The sequence below is a fragment of the Pseudoliparis swirei genome, chromosome 8, assembly GCF_029220125.1.
Source record: "Pseudoliparis swirei isolate HS2019 ecotype Mariana Trench chromosome 8, NWPU_hadal_v1, whole genome shotgun sequence".
Taxonomy (NCBI): domain Eukaryota; kingdom Metazoa; phylum Chordata; class Actinopteri; order Perciformes; family Liparidae; genus Pseudoliparis; species Pseudoliparis swirei.
In genome coordinates this window covers 323901-335697 of record NC_079395.1, presented here as the reverse complement: position 1 = coordinate 335697, position 11797 = coordinate 323901, and the positions used below count along the sequence as shown (strand labels likewise).

Below are 11797 nucleotides of genomic sequence, written 5' to 3'. Positions count from 1 at the left end.
GCTCAAGCTCCTCCCCTTTTGCCCTGGATGGCTAAAGTGCCCTTTTAGCTGGAGACACATTTTTTTCATTCATCAGTATTTCAGAATAAAAATGACTCTCTGTCATCAACTCCCCACAAATGTGTTTTAATATCCGACGGAGCATTTATTTGAGTTCTTGTGAGAATTTCTCCCCGACCTGCTCCGCGGCGCTCACGAGCCCCCCCCATCTCCTCCTCCCCCCACCGCGCCCCTCCCTCCTCCTCCTCCACTTCCTACTCCACGCAGTGCTCCTCGCGCCACCAAACGGCTGCACCTCCTTCTCCTCTGACCCGCAGCATCAGACCAACAGGTCATGACGTTGTTTTGTAACCACATTAGCGCTGCTGAAAACATGACGTCATAACTGGTCGACGTTTCCTAAAAAAAATAAACAAACAAAAACTCAGAAATCCATGATTTCAAAGCCTTGCAGCTGTTTACTGACGTCATGTTTGAGAGAGAGAGAGAGAGAGAATCTTTTTTGTGTTGTATAAATGCTGTTTAGACAATTTTGAAAGTATGTTTATAAATTTCACAAGAATTCACAGCCAGAAAATAGCAGCTAAACTATTCTAACAATGCTAGCTCTCGGTGTCATGCTATCCTTGTGCCTCATTGTTTTATGTGTTATCTCTTTGTTTGGTCTGTTCCAGTCTTAAAACGATCAATCTTGTAGAAAACGGACAACACGGTTCAGCTAAAATAGTTTTAATTTACAGTAAAGTAACAACACGAATGATCCAAACTATAGTTTTTAGTCTTCTTCACTTTCAATAACACATTTTCGCTGCTTCTGAATTTCCTCTTGGCTGTTGATGTCTATCAATATAGTTCATTTTGAAAATGAGGTCAGAGGGCAATACGGGTCTGTATCAGACCAGCGAGGAGGGCGATACGTGGCTGGCATGACGACCCATTATCCAATCAGAACGCTTGTACTGTTCTTGCCATAGAATAATTCATCTTTATTCATAAAGAAAATGTAAGCTAGCTGTCTGATGCTGCCCAGAGGAAATGCAGGTCGAGGATGTATTGCATCATCAGTGTAATGCTGCTTATGCTTCAACTCTGACAGAATTATTTTCTTTTGGCAATGGGTGCCCTTTTTTTTAGGTTTGAGCACCTGCCCCGCAAAATGTCTGTGCACGTGCCTGTGTGCTGCGGGTCAGAGGAAAAGGAGGTGCACCCGTTTAGTGGCGCGAGGAGACCTGCGCGGAGGAGGAGGAGGAGGAGGGGGGAGCGCGGCGGGGGGAGGGAGAGGAGGGGGGGAGGGGCTCGTGAGCGCCATGGAGCATGTCGGCGAAATTCACAAGAACTCAAATAAATGCCCCGCCGGATAATAAAACACATTTGGGGGTACTTGATGACAGAAAGAGTAACTTTAATTCTTAAATACGGATGAATAAAAAAAATGTTTCTCCAGCAAAAAGGGCACTTTACTCATCCAGGGCAAAGGGGCTGGTGCTTGAGCACCACTAGGGCTCTACCTGTGCACGTGCCTGCCTGACGCACACGGCCACACGACCAGATCACGTGACTCACCGTGTCGCCCTTGTTCATGTTTTGGTTGTTCAAAGTTGAATTCATGTTTCTTTCGGCTCCCCCGCGTTGCGTTCACTCACTGGAAGCTGGGAAGATGCGTTCAGGGTCCAACAGCCGCCTCTCCTCCTCAGGGACAACCTCAATAACAAGAAGAAGAAGGAACACACACACACACACACACACACACACACACACACACACACACACACACACACACACACACACACACACACACACACACACACACACACACACACACACACACACACACACACACACACACACACACACACACACACACACACACACACACACACACACACACACACACACACACACACACACAGGGCCGAAGATTCGAGGCTGAACTCCTTTCTGCTCCTTTTCACCTCTCAGGAGCAACGACTGTCTGAGTTTCACTTCCTCAGAAGCGACTCTGCTTTGACTTCTGACGTGAACAACATGTGACGTTCAGTGAACGGGGCGTGTCAGCTCTAGTGGGAGGGAACCAGGAAGTGTGTGGACAGAGTGCAGCCGCCTGTGTTTGAGAGCAGGAGGAAGAGGGAGGGGCTTATCAAGCTGTACTTCATTCCTGGAGGAGGGGCGCTGTGAATGTGAACTTTGTTCCTCATTTACAGACAAAGACTCTGTTACAACCTGCTCCATGTTTTACATCACCTCACTTTCTTCATTTTAACATATTTATGTGCTGCTCAGATGTGGATGATTGCTCCATATTTCTCTACAACTCTTCCTCAAATCCAGTTTGCCTGATGAGGTTTGTCCCAGTGATTTGTTTGTCCTCCTGAATCAGTTTGCTGCCTGTCATTAAAGCAGCCGAGCAGGTAGACTAGTCAGGAGCCTCTCCCTCACAGAGTCTAAAGTTGTCATTTAATGTAGTTTAAATGCATTTCCAGCATTTAACAAATTTGCACAATTCCATTGTTATAATTAAGCCGCGCACCATAGTGTAACCTGTGGCTCAATTTCAACATTTAATTTCTAATGTCTAAAATGTTGTCTCCAGGTTCGGCTATGGAGCTCAAGTCGTGTGTGAAAAAACACAAAATCAAATAGTTGAAGTTAAGGGCTTTTACTGAACATAAAAATAAATCAAGTAAACATATGTATAATGAAAAGAAACTTTCACAGTGGGCATTGTATTCATCCATCTCGTGGGTAGCTCGCCATCTTCATCGGATACAAAGTTGGTATCTCAAAAACCTGACCTGTACACAAGGTCACAAAACAGTTCATTCAAAACACAACCAAATGTTAACAGCAGTAACCAAAAGCGCTGACAGTCAGGGAAATACAAAGGAAAAGGATAAAACCATGTAATATAACAAAATGGAGGTCTAACATTTACACAAAATATTCTCAGCACATTGCACAGACTACAACACAAAAGTACTTAAAAGTAATGGAGGTAAACTCTCGCTGCACTCACCGCTGTCTGCACCCACACGAAAACGGGAAGTGACCTCCCTTGACCTGGATATTTATCAGGACTCAGGTCCTGGTTTGGCCAATTAAAAGTATTTCCTCCCTGAGCCAATCAGTGGGTTACAATAGCATGAAAGTCATGTTCGATTTACAGTCAAACTCAAATCCTTTTTTTTTACAGTTGAACTCAAATCCTTTTTTTTTCACTGCGCCGCCAGCAGTATTAGTATTAGAATATATTAATATCTTTAAAAATGATCATAACTGACGAAGAACAATCTGTCTTTGAGATTTGTGTGAACCAAAACCAGTCGGTGGATGTCAGGGTTTTTGACAATAACATAAAATGTTTTTATTCTGAAGTCGAGGATATTGTGAGCATGGCGGATAAAACGGGACTTCTCTTATTGTTCTCTGCACATAAATATTCACAGTGTAGCTGATAAATTCGATCAGCTAAAGAATCTGTTATTCAGGCTTGAGCAGCAGAAAATTAATGTGGACTTTATACTTCTCTGTGAAACGTTCCTGACTGACCAAAGTCAGGAGTTGTATACCCTCCCTGGGTACAACTTATATTGCAAAAATCGCGCTAACATTAAACAAGGTGGCGTGGCAGCATATGTTGCTGAGAAATACATCTCCAAGGATAGAGTTGACATTGGTGTGAATATCGAGGGAGAGTTTGAGTCCATTTTTGTCGAAGTCCAATTAAACCACAAGCAAAAGCCATTTCTTGTTGGCGAGATATACCGAGTCCCAGGCACTAAGCAGTCTCAATCTATTGAGCGATACGATACTATACTGTCGCAGATCCAGTACAACAACTTTGGTAACGTTGTGATCGGGACGGATCAAAACTTCGATCTTTTGAAAGTTGATTCCCATCAACAAACTTCGACATTACTGGACTCCTTTTTCGCTTGTGGTATTATGCCTACGATTACAATTCCCACAAGAATAACTAAATCTAGTTCCACTCTCATCGACAACATTTATGTTAACCAGGAGAACATCTGCAATTTGATCTCCTTTGTTATTTTTTCTGATATTTCAGACCATTTGCCGTGTCTAACGCTTATGGGACGAAATAAGGTTAATGAGAAAAGCAGCCTCGTTATCACATCGCGATCTGTCACTGATCAGAAGCTGCAAGATATTAATCATTCTCTGTCCAATGTTGACTGGTCTGACCTACAAAACATGACCATAGACGAAGCAAATGCAGTCACTCGGTCATTTATAAGCATCCTGGATCATCACGCCCCTACGAGAACTGTTCGTATTTCTCGCAAGCATGTTATGAGAGAATCCTGGATGACGGTGGGTCTGATGAACTCACACGCAGGCGTGATCGTCTGTTCAAACTCCAGCTGGGGAAACCAGACAGTCATCCTGCGCGGGCAAAATTTCTCACCTACAGAAATATATTAAACAAAGTCAAACGAGACGCAAAACAATTGTACTACTCTAACCTCCTCAATGAATATAAGTATGACTCAAGGAAGACTTGGCGAGTGATTAACTCGATCATTAACAAATCCAACGACAAGTCTCGTATCTCGGATGTATATTATGTCAAAGACAAAAATACAGTTGTACCGACATAGATTGCAGAAGGGTTCTGTGAATATTTCGCTACCATAGGTGTGAAATATGCAGACCAAATTGGATGCTCTGATCACTCGTTTGCTGAGTATCTTGGTCAATCATCCACAATTCAATCGATGTTTCTTAATCCTGTCAACCCGGATGAAATTTCTAAAATAATAAACAGCTTTAAGCCAAAGAAAAGCGCCGGTCACGACGGTATCAGCATGAATCTAGTCAAACAACTTGGTCAATCGTTGGCCACTCCTTTATCACATCTTGTAAACAAATCATTATCGGAGGGAGTTTTTCCTGATGATATGAACATCGCTGAAGTGATCCCCATTTACAAAGCCAAAGAAAAGCTTTACTTTACTAACTATCGTCCAATATCTCTGTTGCCAAGCTTTTCCAAAATTTTGGTAAAGGTCGTTCATAAACGACTGTACAGCTTTGTTGCAAAGCATAACTGCGTCTGAAGCCAATACGGCTTTCGACCAAAGCACTCGACTGAGAACGCAGTCACTGAGTTTCTGTTTGACACATACACTGCACTTGAACACGGAGAGAACACTCTGGCATTATTCCTAGACCTTTCTAAAGCTTTTGACACGATCGATCACTCAATACTTTAAAAAAACTGAGCCATTATGGTGTTAGAGGTACGGCACTCGAGTGGTTTAAAAGTTATCTTCGTGGTCGAAAACAATATGTGAAATACAAGGGGTTCAAATCAAAATCATATGATATAACTTGTGGAGTACCACAGGGTTCTGTATTGGGACCCCTGCTATTTATATTGTACATAAATGACCTTCCAAAAATCTTAAAACGTGTTAAAAGCATCCTCTTTGCTGACGACACAACTATCTACATTTCATCGAAGGACCACGATAACTTATATCAAACTGCAAATGAAGAGCTAAAAATTGTATCTGATTGGTTCAAAGCGAACAAGTTATCTCTAAATGCACAGAAAACTAATTATATGCTCATAAATAAATCAAATAATCTCCTAGATCAAGATTTTAGGCTTGAGATTGACGGGGCTAATGTCGAAAAAGTCCAGTGCACCAAGTTCCTTGGTGTCTATATTGACGATAATCTGCGCTGGCATCAACATATTGATAGTTGTCGGAAGCGCATACGAAGCGGCACATTTGCCCTGCGCTCCGCAAAAAATATACTCTCAACAGAAAATCTGCGTCTGTTGTACCACAGCCTTGTCCATCCGCACCTCTTGTATTGTAATCTGCTCTGGGGATCCGCAGCTAAAACTTAGGTCAAATGTCTCGAGATTTTACAAAAAAGGGCTGTGCGGATCATCTGCAACGTGAAGAACGAACACACTGAGCCGCTTTTTAAGAGATTGGGCATTCTGAGATTTACAGATCTACATTTGTGTCAGACAGGAATTTTTATGTACAGATTTATGAATAATAATCAGCCACATAATCTGTTACGTATGTTCACAAGGAACACAAATGTCTACGATCACAACACGCGGCTGCGTGGTGGCATTCATATAAATAAACATACAGTCGACATTGTATTTAAAAGCTTCATCTGTAGAGGTCCAAAGCTCTGGAGACAAATTCCGGACGAGGTCAAATCGGCATCCAGCACCAAGGCATTTGCTTCTCGACTTAAACGCCATCTCACTTCATTTTGAAAGTTTTTAATATTGATTTACAGCCTGGCACAGTACAATAGAGGAAAAATATTTAAAATAAAAATGTATATCCATAATTTGATGTTCGTGATATTATTTTTATTTATTTTTTCTAAGTTATCATGAGTTCACATTTGTCTTCTATTATTATTTTTACGATGACTTTTTCGTTTTCCTGTTCTGGTTTTTTTGTTTTTGTTGTTGCTTGTACGACATTTTATGTTTTCATCCATATGTGTGTGTACTGTCTGTGTGCCTGTGGTAGTTGGGAGGGGGGGGGGGGGGGGTGAAAGGGTTAGGGAAGGGGCCGTCCAACTCCTCATCTCAGAGGAGCCTACAGACCTCGGTCTTTGGACGGTCCTCCATTCGTACATTTTTTTCCTGTTGTTAATGTCTGCCAGTATGTACATGTTATGTTTGTACTTATGGCAAATAAATTACTTACTTACTTACTTCCCCCGGCTCGCCCTCTGCATGCCTTCATGTTGTTATAAATCTCTCTGCTGCAGACGCCATCTCTACATGTAACTCTCTGGGTCGAAGTCGACGCTCTGATGCAAAGCAGCTGTCTCAAGTGGAACACGACAACAGGATCTGACATGAAATGCCGAGGCAGCGAGCAACCAGTAGTGATGATGAATACCGTCTCCTGTTATTCTCCACGAGCACGAGGGCTCAGAGGCGTAAGCTTGTGACTCCTCTTCACGTCGACACGCAACATATGTGTTTTAAAGCTAGACTACAAGTATAATTCATATGTGGAGGTCAGAAGTTGTTCAATTACTCCATGAATAATTCCATGATCTCACACATTAATATTGTTGCCACAGACCAAGAAACCAGTTTGTAGAACAGGAAGTCGGCAACCAGCCAGACTCAGTTGGTAAGTGTGGGCGTGTCCACGTTGGTTGTTGCTCGTTCACAACGCCTCGGCGATGACGTCATCACTCGTGTCCTCGGGTGGTTTCACAGCATCTCCTCTCAATGACTGCGGCTCACTCCTTTGTTTGTCTCAGCAGATGTTCTGATGTAAATATTACAGATGTTTGGTCACACGGTAGAAGTCATCACGTTATTCTATAAATTCACTAAAGTTATTCAACAGATGATTGTGAAGGAATAGGTCTGTGAGATGAGAAAAAGACGATCTGTGTGAATATCAATCTGAGACCGGCCCACCGTGAGGCTACACTGCCCTCTAGCGGCCATCGGTGGTAAGACCCCTCTATTAAAACCCTAAGGTTCAGAATAACAGTTGGATATATAATGTCAGTAATAACCTTATGTTTACACATCATTTCTGTTTGTATTGTGTTATAATATATTTATAACAGGCCAGTGATTATTATTTCTCTTTCTTTTAAAGATAGAGAATCAGGGCGCTTCATAATTAATAGAATACATATTTGAACTTATTAGATTCAAGATTCAAGATGTTTTATTTGTCACATACACACACAGGGTGTGCAGTGAAATGAAAGTGGCAATGCTCAGCAGGAATGTGCAAGGGCAACAAGTACACACTATTTACAATAAAAAACAACACAATATTTACAGTAAGTGTGTGTGTGTGTGTGTGTGTGTGTGTGTGTGTGTGTGTGTGTGTGTGTGTGTGTGTGTGTGTGTGCTAAGAGGGGCAGTTGTGTGGGTCTATGTGGGGGGTCCTGGTGAGGTCGGAGTTCACAGTCCTGATGGCCTGAGGAAAGAAACTCCGTCTCAGTCTCTCTGTTCTTGCAGCGTGACTACGGAGGCGCCTGCCTGACCGCAGCAGCTGAAACAGTCTGTTGTTGGGGTGGTGAGGATCCTTCATGATCCTGCCGCTCTGGTTCTGCACCTCCTGGTGTACAAGTCCTGCAGGGTGGGAGTGTAGTTCAATAGTGCGCTCAGCCGAACGCACTACTCTCTGCAGAGACCTCCTGTCCTGAGCGGAGCAGTTGCCAAACCAGGCTGTGATGCTTCCTGTCAGGACGCCTCTACAGCTCCAGAGTAGAAGGACTGAAGGATCCTCTGGGAAACTTTAAATTTCCTCAGCTGCCTGAGGTGGTAGAGGCGCTGCCTTGCCTTTCTCACCAGAGTGTCTGTGTTTGTTGACCATGTCAGATCCTCGGTGATGTGGACTCCCAGGTATTTATACCCGCTCACCCTCTCCACAGTAGTCCCGCTAATCCCCAGTGGTGAGTACGTCCTCTGTTGTTGTCCCCTCCTAAAGTCCACAATCAGCTCCTTAGTTTTGGTGACATTCATGATGAGGCTGTTGTCCTGGCACCAGAGTGACAGATCAGCAACTTCCTCCAGGTAGGCCTTCTCGCCGTTGTCGGAGATCAGGCCCACCACCACTGTGTCATCCGCAAACTTGATGATGGTGTTGAGCTGAACCTGGCCACACAGTCATGTGTACAGGGAGTACAGTAGGGGCTGAGGACGCAACCCTGGGGATCCTGTGTTCAGGGTGAGGGATTTGAGGTGTCTGCCCACCCTGACCACCTGTGGCCTGGCGGTCAGGAAGTCCAGGATCCAAGCACACAGGGGGTGTTCAGTCCCAGCTCAATCAGCTTGCCGCCAGTCTGGAGGGACTATGGTGTTGAAAGCTGAACTATAATCAATGAACAGCAGTCTCACATAGCCCCCTCTGGCTGTCCAGATGAGAGAGTGTGGTGTGCAGTACCTGGGAGACAGCATCATCCGTGGATCTGTTTGGGCGATAAGCAAACTGCAGCGGGTCCATGGAGGAAGGGAGGAAGGCGCAGATGTAGTCCTTTATCAGCCTCTCAGCATTTCATGACCACCGAGGTGAGGGCCACCGTCGGTAGTCATTCATACATGCTGGAGAAGCATTCTTGGGCACAGGGACAATAGTGGATCTCTTGAAGCAGGCGGGACCACGGACTCAGCCAGGAGAGGTTGAATATTGTGGTGAACACTGAGCTAGCTGGTTAGCACAGGTCTTCAGTACTCGCCCAGATATGCCATCTGGACCTGCAGCTTTCCTGGTGTTCACCCTCAACAGAGCCCTCCTCACACTGTGCTCGGTCACAGAGAGTGTGTTCATCCTCAGCGGTAGAACTCACCTGCTACGCTTAACGGTGTTGTTGTTAGCCGGGGGGCTAGCGCTGTTGTTGCTCCCCTCAACCCGTGCACAAAATGAGTTCGGGTCGTCCGCTAGGGATGGGCGGGCACCCCCCATAGCGGGGTCGGCTCTGGTAGTCTGTGATAGTCCGTAGTCCCTGCTATAGGCGCCTGGTGTCGCGCTGCTCCATCTGTGATTCCACTCTGTCTCGGTACCTCCTCTTGGCCTCCTTCACCGCCCTCCTCAGTCCATAGACCGCTGCCTTGTACTCGTCCATGTTGCCGGATACAAGACCGGAGTTATAGGCAGTACGGGCTCACAGCTTCACGGATGGATCTATCAACCCACGGCTTTTGGTTAGGAAAGACCCTAACTTTTACCGTGGGGACGATGGTGTCCGTTAGCGTTGCTATGAGGCTCATTGCTACTCAAAACTCGCTGACGCCACTGGAACTGGATTGGATCATGTCCCAGTCGGCGACACGCAGAGCGCCCTGTAGCTCAGCCTCTGATTGGTCAGACCACCGCTTCACGTTCCTCGTCACTACCGCTTCCCGCGCGATCTTTTGCCGGTACTCCGGAAGCAGGAAAATGGAGGCATGGTCTGATTTTCCGAACGGAGGGAGAGAGACAGCCTTGTAGCCTCTCTTGAATGGCGATAGCAGTGGTCCAACGTTCTTTCCTCTGGTAGCACACGTAATGTGCTGGTGAAAGTTCGCATGACTTTTTAGGTTAGCCCTATTAAAGTCCCCAGCCACCACCACAGCCGCTCGGATACTTGTTCTGATGCCCATAACACATCATGTAGGTCCGATAGTGCTACGCCGGTGTCCGCTTGTGGTGGAATGTAGACGGCTGTGGTGATGACCGAGCTGAACTCCCGGGAAGGTAGAATGGACGGCATGAGATCGTCAGATGTTCCAGGTTCGGCGAGCAGGAACGAGAAAGAGTCTTAATGTTCTTGGGGTCGCACCATGTTGTTAGTCATGAAGCAAACCCTCCACCCTTAGATTTACCAGACTCTTCCGCTCTGTCTGCACGGAAAACAGAGAAGGACTCGGTTGGGCATATGACTCGATCCGCACCAGCGGGTCAGCCATGTTTCCGTCAGACAAAAGATATTACAGTCCTCATGTCCCGTTGGAATCTGATCCTTGCCTGACATCATCCATCTTATTTTCCAGAGACTGGACGTTAGCAAGAAGGATGCTGGGCAGAGGTGACGGTGGGCTTGAACTCTCAGTCTGTTCCGAATTCGCCCGTTTCCCTCGATGTTTTCGCTGCCTCCCGTAGTAGCGGCTCCACTGTTGTTGATGTGGTTCGCCGCACGATCTCTGCCGCCACGCTGGATCGATGGAAAAAGTGGACAAAACCCTTGTTTTGCGCAAAAGTTTATGTCCAAAAGTGTGCTGTGGTCGTATGCTGTTAGTGCCGATGTGTTTGTGGCAAAGAAAACATTAAAAATAAACACAAAAACTAAAAGAGCGCACAATCTCCGCGGAGCTACCTCGACGGCGTCTGGACACAGCCGCGCCATCTAACTGCCAAATGTCTTTTGTTTGTGTGTGTGTGTGTGTCCTCAGTATATAATATATAATATAAATTGTATAATGATATATTATATTATTATTATATAATGTATTATCTGATCTTATTTGGCATTTTTTTGGACTGCTTTATTTTTGAGAAAATATCCAAAATGTTTATTTCAACAACTATTTGCAAATAACCTAAATATAATTCCAATATGAGTTTTAAAACAGCGTCATCACGTGGGAGGGTCTCCAGCTGCCTGTCAAGAAAACACAGGAAGTCACTCACTTCCTGTAAATTCATTCTGTAGGCAACTTGTAGTTTACAGACCTCGTTGGGATCTCCCATCATGCACTGGGCCAGGCAGTCCGTGGAGAAGCAACTGCAAGCGCCTCGCTCTCGTGAGATTATCGGTGCCCAACGTGATCATGACGTCAGGGCCAGTCGGACCACATCTAACCGCGCATGCGTGGTTCGGAGACGGACTCTGTGGACCTTCTCCTCTCCCACGAGCCTCCGGTGTCGGTCTCCGTGTCTCCGGGAGAAATGCTGAGACTGTTGGTGAAGCAGCAAGTCCACGCAGCTTCTGGAGACACGTTGGGGCTGATTGACAGATTAATCTCAGATTATGAGGAGGACGTTTCTCGTTTTAGAGAACATGAGCGACACAGATCAGGTCGGTGCTTCTTCTTCCTGGTCCCGGTCTTCATGCTCGTTTTACGGCTTTACGTCACATTTAGTCCGTTTCCAGCTCGTTGGTTGTAGTCAGCGAGACTTTTGGTGAACATGGTTCGTCTCCAGCTCTCCTCCGACCAGCTTCACCAGGGAGGAACTTTACACACCCGACGGTCCTCTAGTCAAACCTCCAGGACCTCACGGAGATGTGTTAGTCTGTTAATAACCGTGTGTGTGTGTTACGAGGATCT

General features: G+C 45.5%; 1 long non-coding RNA gene across 1 annotated transcript; it reads right to left on the bottom strand.

The window, feature by feature from the left end:
- Positions 1–1431: 1431 nt before the first annotated feature.
- LOC130198280 (uncharacterized) lies at positions 1432–11355 on the bottom strand. The gene is made up of 3 exons (XR_008832615.1): positions 11202–11355; positions 11111–11130; positions 1432–1524 (listed from the first exon to the last, which is right to left on the bottom strand). It is a non-coding gene; the product is annotated as an uncharacterized LOC130198280 (long non-coding RNA).
- Positions 11356–11797: the final 442 nt, after the last annotated feature.